This window comes from Pseudophryne corroboree, unplaced genomic scaffold (genome assembly GCF_028390025.1).
Source record: "Pseudophryne corroboree isolate aPseCor3 unplaced genomic scaffold, aPseCor3.hap2 scaffold_1196, whole genome shotgun sequence".
Lineage (NCBI taxonomy): Eukaryota > Metazoa > Chordata > Amphibia > Anura > Myobatrachidae > Pseudophryne > Pseudophryne corroboree.
In genome coordinates this window covers 1-11,392 of record NW_026967821.1, presented here as the reverse complement: position 1 = coordinate 11,392, position 11,392 = coordinate 1, and the positions used below count along the sequence as shown (strand labels likewise).

General features: G+C 46.0%; 1 pseudogene; it reads right to left on the bottom strand.

Moving 5' to 3' along the window:
• Positions 1-421: 421 nt before the first annotated feature.
• LOC134990962 (U1 spliceosomal RNA) lies at positions 422-600 on the bottom strand (annotated as a pseudogene).
• Between the last annotated feature and the right edge of the window lie 10,792 nt (positions 601-11,392).

The window sequence follows — 11,392 nt, the reverse complement described above, 5'->3', positions numbered from 1 at the left end:
TCAGATTTTGGTGATCTTTAAGTAGACAAGTAAAAATTTCAAACCACCTCTTATGGTGTAGGGTACCTGGCCTTCTCTGATGTAATCAGAGTTAGATTTGATTAAGTGATTTTATGAAAAAAACAGCCACGAAGCACAATTTAGCAGTGGGTTGCAGAGAAAAAGAAATATGCTGGCAGAAAAATCCAATTGAGTGATTAAACAGCTCTTCATTTTCTGGCTTTATTTTTATGCTAACAAATTTGTGCTCTGAAAAGTGTCCACAAAGCCAAGTATCTGATTAACACCTTTGTAGGGATGGTTTTTCACCTATTATTAAATTAAACTTGCTTCATTGGAAAGGCAGCAAGTGATGTCATCCAAGCAGTGGGCCAAAGTTGGCTTCAAACCTCATCTGCTTATGAAAAGAGAAAAGGGGTATGCAGGGCATGGCGGCCTTTTGCGGTGCTTGGATGACCCCTAGTTCGCATTAAATAATGCAGTCGAGTTTCCCACATTTGGGGAAATCACAGGGGTCAGCATACCCAGAATGCAATGAATGAACCGCACCCTGGGAGAACAGTCTTCATGACCATGGTATCTCCTATGCAAAATAAGTATGATTTGGGATAGGGCTGGGGAGGGCCGCTGCTCAGGCACATCTCTGTCAAGTAAAGGAGATTCAACTGAGGCAGCACAAGGGAACTCTCATCTGGGGACAACAACTGCAGGGAGAACACATATTTTCAGATGAACATGGGAGGGCAGAAGGCTGCCTAATACTGAAGCACCCCCAAACAACAAACCAAATGCAACAACTAGTGCAAGCATTCCTGGGGGAAGGCCTGCAGCAGATGGATTTGCATATGGCGATGTCATCCAAGCAGTGGGTCAAAGTTGGCTTCAACCCTCGTCTGCATATGAAAAGAGAAAAGGGGCGTGCAGGGCATGGCGGCCTTTTGCGGCACTTGGATGACCCCTAGTTTGCATTAAACACCTCCACCCTCCGTCGGTGTGGGGCTCATGTTGGCTATGCCCCAGCCCCTGAAGCATTCAAGCTGATTTCTTGCAGCAGCTGGGCACTGTAACAGCTCCAGAGCTGCTCTGTAAGGCAAGTAAAAGGGTGTGGGCCCTGCAGCACTACCTGTAGTTCGCATTGTGCGAGACCCCTAGTTCGCATTAAACACCCCCACCCTCCTTCGGTGTGGGGCTCATGTTGGCCATGACCCAGCCCCTGAAGCATTCACGCTGATTTCTTGCAGCAGCTGGGCACTGTAACAGCTCAAGAGCTGCTCTGTAAGGCAAGTAAAAGGGTGTGGGCCCTGCAGCACTACCTGTAGTTTGCATTGTGCATTGGAAGGCACAAAGTAAGCAGACGGGAGGAGAAGTCAGGATAGTGCACAAGGGTATAGACGGGAGGGGCTCAAGAAAAAAGAAGTGGAAACAGACAGCAAACTAGGCTTCCAATGCACAATGCAAACTACAGGTAGTGCTGCAGGGCCCACACCCTTTTACTTGCCTTACAGAGCAGCTCTGGAGCTGTTTAATCACTCAATTGGATTTTTCTGCCAGCATAATTTTTCTCTTACGTCCTAGAGGATGCTGGGGACTCCGTAAGGACCATGGGGGATAGACGGGCTCCGCAGGAGACATGGGCACTTAAAGAAAGACTTTAGATCTGGGTGTGCACTGGCTCCTCCCTCTATGCCCCTCCTCCAGACCTCAGTTTACTACTGTGCCCAGAGGAGACTGGGTGCTTTTCAGGGAGCTCTCCTGAGTTTCCTGACAGAAAGTATATTTGTTAGATTTTTTTATTTTCAGGGAGCCTGCTGGCAACAGACTCCCTGCATCGAGGGGCGGAGGGGAGAGATGCACACCTACTTCTGTGAGTTGATAGGCTCTGCTTCTTAGGCTACTGTACAGCATTAGCTCCAGAGGGATCGGTACGCAGGTCTCACCCTCGCCGTCCGTCCCAGAGCCGCGCCGCCGTCCCCCTCGCAGAGCCGGAAGATAGAAGCCGGGTGAGTATGAGAAGAAAAGAAGACTTCAGAGGCGGCGGAAGACTTCATGATCTTCACTGAGGTAACGCACAGCAGTAAAGCTGTGCTCCATTGCTCCCATACACCTCACACACGGCAGTCAGTGTAAGGGTGAAGGGCTCAGGGGGGACGCCCTGGGCAGCAATATAGACCTCTCTTTGGCAAAATAAATATATATGCAGCTAGGCACTGTATATATATATATAAGAGCCCCCGACATTTTTTTACTATATTTGAGCGGGACAGAAGCCCGTCGCTGAGGGGGTGGGGCTTCTCCCTCAGCACTCACCAGCACCATTTTCTCCACAGCACCGCTGAGGGGAAGCTCCACGGACTCTACCCTGCTTATACCACGGTAGAAAGAGGGTCTTAAAGAAGAGGGGGGCACATAATTAGGCGCATATATATATGGAAATACAGCGCTACTGGGTAAACATAAAATTATTGTGTTTTTTTCCTGGGTCATATAGCGCTGGGGTGTGTGCTGGCATACTCTCTCTCTCTGTCTCTCCAAAGGGCCTTGTTGGGGAACTGTCCTCAGATAAGAGGATTCCCTGAGTGTATGGTGTGTCGGTACACGTGTGTCGACATGTCTGAGGTAGAAGGCTCTCCTAGAGAGGAGCAGGAGCAAATTAATGTGGTGTCTCCATCGACAACGCCGACACCTGACTGAATGGATATGTGAAATGTTTTAAGTGCTAATGTAAACTTATTACACAAGAGATTAGACAAAGCTGAAGCTAGGGAACAGTCAGGGAGTCAACCCATGCCTGTCCCTATGTCGCAGGGACCTTCGGGGTCTCAAAAGCGCCCACTATCCCAAATAGTTGACACAGATACCGACACGGATTCTGACTCCAGTGTCGACTACGATGATGCAAAGTTACAGCCAAAATTGGCTAAATGTATTCGATATATGATTATTGCAATAAAAGATGTTTTGCACATCACAGAGTCCCCTGTCCCTGACACGAGGGTACACATCTATAAGGGAAAGAAACCTGAGATAACCTTTCCCCCCTCACATGAGTTGAACGAATTATGTGAAAAAGCTTGGGAATCTCCAGACAAAAAGCTGCAGATTCCCAAAAGGATTCTTATGGCGTATCCTTTCCCGCCAATGGACAGGATACGGTGGGAATCCTCCCCTAGGGTGGATAAAGCATTGACACGCTTATCCAAAAAGGTAGCGCTGCCATCCCAGGATACGGCTACCATCAGGGACCATGCTGACCGCATGTCCCTGATACATTTACAAGTAAAGTAAAGTCCATTTACACACATTCTGGTACCTTACTCAGACCGGCAATTGCGTCGGCCGGGGTTGTAGCGCGGTGGCAGCATGGACAGATACCTTATCAGCAGAGATTGAGACCCTAGATAAGGATGCTATGTTATTGACCATAGGGCATATAAAAGATGCTGTCCTATATATAAGAGATGCTCAAAGTGACATTAGTCTACTGGGTTCTAGAATAAACGCTATGTCAATTTCTGCTAGACGAGTCCTATGGACCCGGCAATGGACAGGTGATGCCGACTCAAAAAGGTATATGGAGGTTTTACCTTACAGGGGTGAGGAATTGTTTGGGGAAGGTCTCTCGGACCTAGTCTCCACAGCTACAGCTGGTAAATCAAATTTTTTGCCTTATATTCCCTCACAGCCTAAGAAAGCACCACATTATCAAATGCAGTCCTTTCGATCACAGAGAAACAAGAAAGTACGAGGTGTGTCCTTTCTTGCCAGAGGTAAGGGCAGAGGGAAGAAGCTGCACAACACAGCTAGTTCCCAGGAACAGAAGTCCTCCCCGGCCTCTACAAAATCCACCGCATGACGCTGGGGCTCCGCTAAAGGAGTCCGCCCAGTTGGGGGCACGTCTTCGAGTTTTCAGCCACATCTGGGTTCATTCGCAGGTGGATCCCTAGGCAATAGAAATTGTTTCTCAGGGTTACAAGCTGAAATTCGAAGAGGTGCCTCCTCGCCGGTTTTTCAAATCGGCCCTACCATCTTCTCCCCAGGAAAGGGAGATAGTGTTAAATGCAATTCACAAATTGTATCTTCAACAGGTGGTGGTCAAGGTTCCCCTGCTTCAACAAGGAAATGGAAATTATTCGACCCTGTTTGTAGTCCCAAAACCGGACGGTTTGGTCAGACCCATATTAAATTTAAAATCCCTGAACCTATACTTGAAAAGGTTCAAGTTCAAGATGGAATCGCTAAGAGCGGTCATCGCCAGCCTAGAAGGGGGGGATTTTATGATATCTCTGGACATAAAGGATGCATACCTTCATGTACTCATTTATCCACCTCATCAGGCGTACCTAAGATTTGCGGTACAGTATTGTCATTACCAATTTCAGACGTTGCCGTTTGGTCTCTCCAGAATTTTCTCCGAGAATTTTCACCAAGGTAATGACGGAAATTATGGTGCTCCTGCGAAAGCAAGGTGTCACAATTATCCCGTACTTGAACGATCTCCTCATAAAAGCGAGATCAAGAGAGCAGTTGCTGAACAGCGTATAACTTTCACTGAAGGTGTTACAGCAACACGGCTGGATTCTCAATATCCCGAAGTCGCAGTTGGTTCCTACGACTCGTCTGACTTTGCTTGGGCATTATTCTGGATACGGACCAGAAAAGGGTTTATCTTCCGATAGAAAAGGCCCAGGAACTCATGACTCTGGTCAGGAACCTATTGAAACCAAAACAGGTGTCAGTGCATCACTGCACTCGAGTCCTGGGAATGATGGTGGCATCATACGAGGCCATTCCCTTCGGCAGGTTCCATGCGAGGATCTTGCAATGGGACCTACTGGACAAGTGGTCCGGGTCACATCTACAGATTCATCAGTTGATCACCCTGTCCCCCAGGGCCAGGGTATCTCTCCTGTGGTGGCTGCAGAGTGCTCACCTTCTAGAGGGCCGCAGGTTCGGCATTCAGGACTGGATCCTGGTGACCACGAACGCGAGCCTCCGAGGTTGGGGAGCAGCCACACAGGGAAGAAATTTCCAAGGTCTTTGGTCAAGTCAGGAGACTTGTCTTTACATCAACATCCTGGAGCTAAGGGCCATATACAACGCCCTATGTCAAGCGGAGACCTTACTTCGCGACCAACCAGTTCTGATCCAGTCAGACAACGTCACCGCACTAGTTCATGTAAACCGCCAAGGCGGCACAAGGAGCAGAGTGGCGATGGCGGAAGCCACCAGAATTCTTCGCTGGGCGGAGAATCATGTAAGCTGTCAAAGTCAGAAAAATATCACGATGCACACTGCCATATTTGCACCTCATATGTGTCCCTGCTGCGCATGCGTGCGCTCTCCCGTGCGTGCGCATACTCGCTGTTGCGGGCACCCGCAGGCGCACGGTATGCGCATTTACGGTAGAGATTGTGTGCGTCTAGCGGGCGACTCTTTCGTTACATATTTTCACCATATAATGCATTTTGTAGATTATGGTCCCTTTGATAGAGTCTGAAAGTTTAGTTAATGTAGTATGTTCCTGGACAGAGAGATCCCTCATTGTTTGATACGAAGGGTCAGACAGGAGTAATACAGTGGTGTTTAGTATCCATCGGAAGAGTATTTAATTAGCAAATTTCCGGTGTTGGTTTGAAGCGGATCAATCGCTCGTGCGAATAGTTATGGACATAAGAAGTTTATGAACATTTACTGTATTTGCACTTACTTATCCATGCGGCGGGAAACCCAGTTTCCCTCCCACCTGAGCTGTTGGAAATAGTCACAGCCCACCTGTATGAATCAACCTATGACCTTTTGTTATAATGCGAAGACGAATTCCTGTGTCCAATGAACAATGAGATTGTAGGGACCATTGAATTGTATTGTGTGTGGGGCATAAATAGACAGGCCGATCACATCCAGCACTCACTCTTCATCGGTTATCATTGCTGAAAATCGGGAGCTGGATGTCCAGAGGCGCATGCGATCGTTTCCTTTGTGCGTAAGTTTTCTCCGTAATCATATTGTCTTTTCTTGTTATTATGGGCCATATCTTTCTCTCTCTCTCTTCTCTTTCTCTCATTTTCTCTTAAACGTACTTGTATTGTATTTACTGTGTAGTTACCTGGTTAGTTAGTCTATGTTATATTGTAGTGTATGACTTGTATTGTATTAATTCTTTTGCAAGTATAACATTCATAATATATATATTAGGCGTTGGACCCTAAGCACGGTATTTGTGTATTTCTTATAGTGTTAAGTATTCTCAGAGCGTCGGTGACGCTCGAACAGCTTTTGAGTTAATAAGGTTATACAGTGTTGCATTTACACCCTATCTCTACACTAAGGTTTTACAGCAAATTACATTGTTTGTGGTTTAGACATAAAGGTTTAACATTGTGAGCGTCGGCGCCGCTCGTGATCTCCTCGTGGTCTCGAGCGTCCGCTACGCTGATAGCGTAGCATTACGGTAGTCGCTCACCTATAAGTGTGCCCGATACCAACAGCGTATTCTCGTGAGCGTCTGTATCGCTTGAGCAGCCCGCTCCCGATACAGCGTCCGTTACGCTATAGCGAACCATTACGTTAGTCAGCAGCCAATAGCGTGCCTGCCTGTGATCTCTTGGCCGTGAGCGAACGTGACGCTTGAGCGTCTCGACCACGGCTAAGCGATTGTTACGCAACGAGCGTACCCTTACGGTACTCCATACGCAAATAGCGTACAGTGTTCTTAGACCTCACAAAGGGTTTTAAATAAGATAAATATTTAGCTTTATCAATTGGCGGCTCGTCCTGTCCTTCACATATCTCTGCTAGGTAATTTCAGCAGACATTATCCATCAGCAAAGGGCGGGAGATCATATTCTTCGCAGTGCTGACGGGATAAGCGTCTGTTTCGCTTAGTAAAGGGTGCTGAAGGAATCCGGGAACCGGAGGTAAGAACAACACACTAGTGTCTTTTAAAACTGTTTATTTCTATCTTGCGTACGCACACACGCATATCTGCATTTCTTTTTCATTCGTGTATTTTCATATATCACTCTCCTGTTTGCCATTTTATAATTGATAAAACGTGCTAAGAGAGATTTGTCGCTATTTCATAGTTAAAGTGTAAAAGTAATGCGTTAAGGGATAAAGTGTAAAGCACACACGCAGCTCTACCTAAAGGTAAAAGGAGAGATTGGTGTGTTGCACGGTAGACGACTGAGGATCATCTACATTGATAAAACGTGTTAGTTGTGTTACGGTGGACATTGGTTTTGTATACACGTGTCTCTAACAAAAGGCTGAGACTCGCGTACGCAAAGGCCGACGCACGCAGCGTAAATTATGCAACGGAGCGTCTGGGTACGCCCACGTAACTCAAATCACACGATAGTGTTGATTTTTAAATAGCACAATAAGCGATAAATAGCGCAATAAGCGATAAATATCGCAACAGGCGATAAATAGCGCAACAAGCGATAAATAGCGCAACAGGCGATAAATAGCGCAAATCTATTTTAAATCCGAAATTTAAATTAACAGATCCTTCTCCAAATTTACAACACATCTGGTCTAAAGAAAAATTTCTGCGCAGAAATAGAAATAGAAACAAAAGTGTGTATGTGGTGAGTGAGTGTTTGTTTTTACAATTTTGGGGATTGAACCACAGAAATCATCGAGTTCTCGTGAAGTACATACGTGTAAGTGACATACGTGGTGGCTAGGGAGGCATCTCTGGTTAAACATAAAATTTGAGCATTAGAGTGTAGCAGACCAGGAGGTCATACTGTAACAGACCAGGAGGTCAGACCAGGAGGTCGCATAACAGACCAGGAGGTCCAAGTACAGCAGACAAGGAAGTCCGCTATAGAGACAAGGCACAACACCAAGAAGGGTTGGTGCGACACCCATATAGGCCATAAAAAGCTCAGGCTGAAGGAATTCGCAGCTGCTGAATGTCGATTCCACTGGTCGCTCCGTACATAAGATTAGTTGCTTATGTGCTGAACGATTGTACCGCACGTAATTGTGTGCATTAAGTTAGTCTGACCAGTACCATTTGTGTACAAACCCGGTCATAAAACTATTTGTACATTCTGACGTTATTTGTGTAATTTTTTATTTTCTGAAGGGAAGTTCGCTGGTCACTCAGGAATTGTCCAACAACCAATAGTTACTGGAAAGAGTAAGTGTTCTTCGGATATCTCTCGCATGTTCCAGTAAATAGAGGTTCATAGGGGCCCTGGGTCGAGTACGCCAGCGCTATATCAGTGTGTGGGCGTATTGGTCGGCGTGGGCGAGTGAGTGAGGTGCTCGGTAAACTTCACCGTCAACCTATCTTTTAATATTTTGGTTTTTTGTAAGGGTTCGCTGAAGACCCTGAGATAAAGGTCAGAGGTAGAGCAAGCAACACCTGCAAATTATGGGGGCCAGTTGTTCAGGAAGGGGGCGATCAACCTCGGTTCGGGTTGATTCAGTAAACCGACCAGTCGGGTCGGCAAGGTATGTAATGTGTGAAAAATATGGTTTACATACAGAAATTTTATGTGATGAATGGGAGAGAATGACAGTACATGACGGGGAGAAATTCCCAAGAGTAGGTAGCTTCAGCCCAGAAGTGTTAATGAATTTAAGGAGGAGGATATGTCTCATTAAATCAACAAAGAGACGAATCCAACATTATGATTATTTGCAGCTATGGCAACAGGAGGGTGAAATACAGAGAGGATTGGCTCTGGCGGCGGGATCTGGCCCTATCAGGAAACTGATAGCCACGGCCCCGCCGCCACCATACATATCAGGAGAGAAATTGGTTGCGGAGAATGACGCATCAGGGGGTAACAAACAGGCACTTAGCAACTGTATAAATGTTAAGGATAATGTTAATAAGTTAACCAATGCAAGCATTAACCCGTGCAAGTTGTACCCTGTTTTGAACTTTCCCCAGGAGTGTGATCAAGAGGACGAATCGGCAACAATATCGGCGCTCTCTCTAGCAGCCACTATATCAGAAACGACAGTAGGCACGGCCCAACCCATAAGATTAGTAACAAAGCCCCCTAGCGGAGGGACAGGTGAGGTCGTATCAACGGGTAAGTACGGCACCTTACACTATGCTGAAACCATTTCACCACAGGCTGTAGAATCTACACAGAATGATGTTAGTAGACTTAATCCTGTTAGGGTAATAGCTGTTCCAAATGGGAAAACTGACACATCAGGAGTCACTCCTATCAGGAACATTGCCATGTATATCCCATTTTCCAGAATGGAATTAAGGACCATAGTGTCTGAATTCCCTGACCCCAGAAAAGACTTAGTTGCTAGCCAAAAATACATCAGAGACCTAGGAAACACTTTAGAGCCCAATAACAAAGACTGGCAGATATTGCTGAGGGCATGTTTACCCTCCAATGTCGACTCAGCTCAATTTTTAGCTGACTGTGGATTGGATCTGGATGTACCTCTTACAGATGTGTACAACAAAGATAACGTAAAAAGAATAAATTTACAGTTAAAGGAGTATTTCCCAGCTGTAGCCAAATGGAATAGAATTTTTTCCATTAAACAAAAAGAGACAGAAACAGCTGCTGATTATTTTCACCGGGCATTATTAGAAATGGCAAAGTACACTGGCATAGAGGACATTAGGACCAATGCAAACCATCAAGAAGTAGCAGTATCTGTGCTAATGGATGGTTTAAAAGAAGCATTAAAGACAAGGGTACAGACCACGCAACCATGTTGGCGAGGTCTGTCAGTGGCTACTTTGAGAGAGGCTGCTATTGATCACGACCGGAATATCACCAGACACAGGGAGTCGCAAGGTGATAAGTTAATGTCAGTAAGTATACAGGCCCTGACCACAAAACAGCCTGTGTTTATATCACCAAACCCTGTGGGTAAGTCAAATGTGGTAACATGTTATTTTTGTCATAAACAGGGACACATAGCACGAGACTGTAGAGCGAAAAATTCGCAAAGATCTTACCAACCCCCTAGACAACGACACGACACACGACATTGGGAGCAAGGTCCGCAGAGACGGAGTTATGAGCCACATGCAGGAGAAACAAAAAGATACCCCCCGAACAGAGACTGGCAAACTCCTGGCAGTTCCCATTTAACCCCTTCACAAGTAGTTGCTGCCAGCGGGATTCAGGGAGGTCACCATACCCAATAGGGGTGTAGCCATACCTGTAATCTGCAGCCAGTAAAATTGATTGCAAGCCTTGGGAGTGAACCTGAAATTGCAATCAATGTAGCTGGTAAATCATTAAACTTTCTTGTAGACACAGGGGCGGCCAAATCAGTGATAAATTCGACAGTGGGCATGAGAACCACTGGTAAGACAATTCCAGCCATAGGGGTAACGGGAGTAGTCCAGCACTACCCTGTTAGCAAACCAGCCGAGATTACAGTAGGGCCTTTACATACCAAGCATTCCTTTTTGCTGGCTGCATCGGCACCGACTAATCTCCTGGGAAGAGACTTATTGTGTAAAATGGGGTGCGTCATTTATTGTACTCCTGAAGGTGTATTCTTGGACATACCTGAGAATCACGCTCAGGAAGTGCGAGACATGTTAGACTCCCCATCAAAATTAATGTCACATACCATTATGACAAATAGGACTCCATCCAAAGTAGAAGAAATGACATCCCAGATACCAGAGTCACTTTGGACTAAAGATGGACAGGACACTGGATTAATGGCAAACGTAGCTCCAGTAGTTGTACAAGTAAAAGATGGTAGGATAGCTCCAAAAATCCCACAGTACCCTCTGAAGCCAGAGGTGGAGTTAGGAGTGTATCCCGTAATAGAGCGCTTGCTACAACAGGGTATTCTGGTAAGAACGTCCAGCACTGCCAATAGTCCCATCTTCCCTGTGAAAAAGAGTGGGGGGAGGGGTTACCGGCTAGTGCAGGATCTAAGGGGGATCAACAAAATAGTTGAGAGTCAGTTCCCCGTAGTGCCAAATCCAGCTGTCATCCTTATGCAAATCCCTCCCACTGCGAAATTTTTCACTGTTATTGACCTCTGCTCCGCTTTCTTTTCGGTACCTCTGCACCCTGACAGCCAATATTTGTTTGCATTCACATACAGAGGAGTCCAATACACATGGACTCGATTACCACAAGGTTTCATAGACAGTCCAAGTATATTTTCCCAGGCTTTGCATGATTGTTTACAGTCTTTCCAACCAGAGAGTGGATCAGTATTAATACAGTACGTGGATGATCTACTACTGTGTTCTGATTCATTGGAAGCATCCCTGAAGGATACGAAACAGCTCCTGTTTCATCTTTCAGACACAGGACACAAGGTTTCCAAAGACAAGTTGCAATTATGCCAAACTAAGGTAAAATATTTGGGACACTGTCTAACACAAGGACTGAGACACCTGACCACTGATAGAATTCAA